Below are 4,535 nucleotides of genomic sequence, written 5' to 3'. Positions count from 1 at the left end.
TTTTTATAGTTCATGATCCATCACGGTTTACGCGTAGCTGAACATGGAGGAAATGACTTAAACATGTGCATCTGTCGTCGTACAAAATGACGCGGAAACTAGATGTCGTTGCTGACGCGCCATTGCTCCATCAATGCCAACAGACTCCAACTTCGTATTGCCTCCATATAAATACCACGCCACAGGCGCCATATTATCACCAATCGGTTCCAGGCATTCAAATTAAGTTAGTAGTTGACAACTCCAAATACGGCTAGCTAGCTGCAAAATTCAGTGAAAAGCAAGCAAGATCGAATAGTACAATCAATCGATCATGCTGGTCATCGAGGCATCGTCGGTGTTCGCAGCCTTCGACAAGGACGGGGACGGCAAGGTGTCCGCCTCGGAGCTGCGGTGCGGCCTCGGGTCGACCCTGGGCGAGGACGTCTCGGAGGAGGATGCGGCGGCGCTCCTCGCTGCAGTGGACGCCGATGGCGACGGGCTGCTGGACCAAGAAGAGTTCTCGAGGCTAGCCGGCGGCGCCCAGGAAGGTGCCTGATGGAGGCGTTCGGGATGTACGCGTCGTCATCGTCGACGATGATCACGCCGGCGAGCCTGAGGCGGACACTGAGCAGGCTTGGGTCGCACGAGCTGGGAGTGGAGGAGTGCAGGGCCATGATCTGCAGGTTCGACCTCGACGGCGACGGCGTCCTCTCATTTGATGAGTTCAGGGTCATGATGATGGCCTGATCGATCGACTCTCACACCTCCCCACATTTTTGTATATATACGATGTTCACTCCATCCATCACATATGTACAGTACGGCCATGATTCATTCATTCATTGTTTCACTATCAAGATATGATTCATTCATTGATTGTTTCACTATCAAGATAGTTATTATGTTATTGTAAATTGTGATAGAATGGTTTCATCAGTAGTCTAAATGGTGGATATGTATTGAATCGCATGTCGTACTTCGAGCTCTTCGTTGTGAACTTGTGATGGCTGTGGTAAGGGAATCTCCAGCGGCGCGACGCAAAGGTCGCTGAGCGACCGTTTTTGTCCGCCGTGACCGGAAATGCGTGTGGGGTCTGCTCCAGCGGGGCGACGCAAAGTGACCGGGCCGTCCGCGGAGACGCAAACCTAGCCCAAATATGCGCCAGGTTTGCGTCTCCGCGGACGCTCGGCGGTCGCGCGGAGCGTCCTCCATTTCTTACTCGGTCCCGCATGTTAGGGACAGCGAAATCGACCGCTTCGATTTGCTTCTTGTTCCCCTTCTTTCCTGCCCTAGTGCGACGCCACCACCCCAACCCCACTCGCCGCCGTCCGGCCGCAGCGCCGCAGTAGTCGCCGCCGGCTCCGTTCTTGCCGCGCGGGAGAGCAGGAGCGTACTCGGGCTTGGCTCCGCCGCGAACCTGCCGGCTGTTTTCGGGCGAAACGCTCCCGGTTATGCCGCCCTTCCGCGCCGCCCACGACCTGTTCGGTCAATTGCGTCGGTAGGTTTCTTACTCGTGTTTTCGGCGCTATCGTGCGCGGCCATTGATCCGCAGTTTGTACCCACGCAGATGGACATGTGGCAGATGTTGGACAAGTTCCGCACGGAGGTCGTCGACTCCTCTTCCGACGAGGAGTCCGATCAGTCGACGCAGACTTAGGCAACTACTGCTGCCTCCATGATCCACGAGTTCACCTCTAACCCGGGGCCGCAGCACCGGGGCTCTGTGAAGGGGCGCTCCAAAAACCTTCCGCGCAACAGAGTGGAAGGGCAGGCCCGCCTCCACAAGGGCTACTTCCACCTCACCGATCCGATCTTCCCGGAAAAAATGTTCCGGCGCCGATACAGGATGTCAAGGGACCTGTTCTTGGTCATTCTACGGGGCGTCAGAAACTACGACCCCTACTTCCAATGCAGGCGCGATGCAACAGGTGTGTTAGGCTTCACCTTCTACCAAAAATGCGCTGCGACTATTCGCATGCTCTCATATGGAATGGCTGCGGATATATTCGATGAGTATCTTCAAATGGGTGAGAGCACCTGTCTTGAGGCTATGTACAGGTTTTGCCGAGCCGTGATTGCCGTGTTCGGAGAGTATTACTGTAGGGAGCCAACTGTTGAGGATACAAGGCGGCTCCTGTCTATCAACGAGTCTAGAGGGTTCCCAGGAATGATTGGCAGCATAGATTGCATGCACTGGCAGTGGAAAAACTGTCCACTTGGATGGCAGGGTGCGTACAGCGGGCATGAGGAGGGAAAAACTGTCATTCTTGAAGCTGTCATATCTCAAGATTTATGGATTTGGCATTCATTCTTTGGCATGGCCGGTTCCAACAATGACATCAATGTGTTGCACCGATCACCGGTTTTCAACCGGCTCATGCAAGGCAAAGCTCCCCGGGTGAGCTATGAGATCAATGGAAATGCATATGACAAGCCATATTATCTTGCTGATGGCATCTACCCTGACTGGGCCACATTGGTGAAGACTGTCCGTAATCCAAATTCCGTGAAGACGAGGAGGTTTGCCAAGATGCAAGAGGCTTGTAGGAAAGATGTGGAGCGCGGATTTGGTGTGCTCCAAGCTCGGTGGGCAATTGTCCGTCACCCGGCAAGAACATGGTCGCTGAAGACCATGCATGAGGTGATGACATGCTGCGTGATCATGCACAACATGATCGTTGAGAACGAGCGTCCTGATGGCCGCAATGAGAACCACTGGGATTTCCAAGGTGAGCTGGTTGCGCCACTTTCTGGAGCTTCATCTTGGCAGGACTATCTACATAGGAATGTAGAAGTCACTGACGAGAACGCCTCTAAACAGCTGCAAACGGATCTGATTGAGCATCAATGGACATTGGCTGGTCATGAAGATCATGCCCAGAGAAATACTATCTTATTTTCATGTCGACTTTTAAAAATTTGAATGTAATAACTATGACTTTGTTGATTCCCTTATTTTATTGTTTGGAAACTTCATAAATTGATGCAATCGCGGAAATGCGTCGGCCCGCTGGAGCCACTCCTAGGTGCAAACGGACGCGCAGACAAAAACGGTCTCTCGAGCGTCCGCCGCGCGACGCAAACGAATATTTCGGACGTCCGAAATACGTCCGCAGCTGGAGATGCCCTAAAGGAAAAAAAATGTATACAGAGAAAAAACAGCGAAAACGAAAATTGAAACTGCACGGCTAGCCAAGGCCATCGCTAGTTCACATGGACACGATAGGATAAACCTGGGGGCAACTTGGGTAGGATCTAACTTTGTATCTATATGTGAGATCAAAAAGAAAATTAACAGACAAAATATGTTCAAATATTTTTTAAAAAAATTGACACAATATATCTATGCTATATATGCAACCCTTAAAAACGCAGCTTCAAATTTGTCCTACATTTAGAGAAAAAAAAAAGACAAATCTTGGGTGTGAATAATGTGAAATCCTGTTCACCTAAAACTGACACTATTCCCAATAGAGTTTTTTTTTATTTATCTACCTATAGATGGACTTTTGAACTGGTTTTTATTTGGAGTTATAGATACAGCCCGTAGTATGTTGTATACTAGTTCCAATTTTTTTGCAATTTCCACAAATAAAAAAATTGTGAGCTGATTATATGATCTCATCTAATGGAACGATAATATACAAGTCTTCGGAAAAGCCCCACTTAGAACCTCGGTGCACGTGAACCCAGGTTGGAAATGCATTTTCGAAATGTGAAAAAATTCTGAAATAAAAATATCGGGGTACGTATGCATGTTCCATGTGTGCGTAGAAAGTTTTCGCGGAGAAACCACTTTTTTATTTCAGAATCTAAAAAAGACAAAATACGTCACATATATACTGCTATATAGCCCTATAAAATTTCACTTTTTTGCCGAGGCAAAATAAAATGTTTTTTCAGAACGAAACTCATGTCCAGGGCACATGTTTGAGATCATCTTTGCAATCATTTTGTGTTTCGATTTTTGAAACATGTTTTGACGTCACAAAAGCCGGTCTCACAAGTCTTCCCCGTATAAACCCAACGTACGCGTTGCGCCCACAGCAACCAACGCAGCAAACACAACCGCCGCATGTCGTCCTCCATGACAAGGCGGTCCTGATTTCACCAGGACACGGCAAAACGGTGCACAAAAGGCATCGCCGACCTCTAAATAAATGCACCAGCGTCCGCTGCATCAGTATCTAGTTTTACGTGTGTGACAAGAGAGGGCATATAGCTTTGATGTGCAAGAAGGAACCGACTGGTTTCCGATTCCATCGATCAATTTTCTTCGGTCAGACAACCATCAATCACCATCATTGACCTACTCTCTATAAAATTACTCCAATTGCAAACTTCATACCATTCAGCACTTCTAGCTAAATCAAGGAAAATTGGGTCAGGATAGATCAATATTTGACAGAAGCACGCGGTGGTTGACAGATACACTTGAAAAGACCACGGGTAACTTCAACAAACGTGTTAAGATCGATAGAACAACATAGTCAGGGTCATGCATACATGTATCTGACGTCAACATTGGGGGGAGGAGGAGGAGGAGGTACAGC

At 48.7% G+C, this 4,535-nt stretch overlaps 1 pseudogene; it reads left to right on the top strand.

The window, feature by feature from the left end:
• Positions 1-208: 208 nt before the first annotated feature.
• Positions 209-854, top strand: LOC127348792 (probable calcium-binding protein CML25/26; annotated as a pseudogene).
• Positions 855-4,535: the final 3,681 nt, after the last annotated feature.

The sequence above is a fragment of the Lolium perenne genome, chromosome 4 (genome assembly GCF_019359855.2).
Source record: "Lolium perenne isolate Kyuss_39 chromosome 4, Kyuss_2.0, whole genome shotgun sequence".
Taxonomy (NCBI): domain Eukaryota; kingdom Viridiplantae; phylum Streptophyta; class Magnoliopsida; order Poales; family Poaceae; genus Lolium; species Lolium perenne.
Note: the sequence above shows the minus strand (reverse complement) of the source record. Positions and strands in the feature narration are given on the sequence as shown.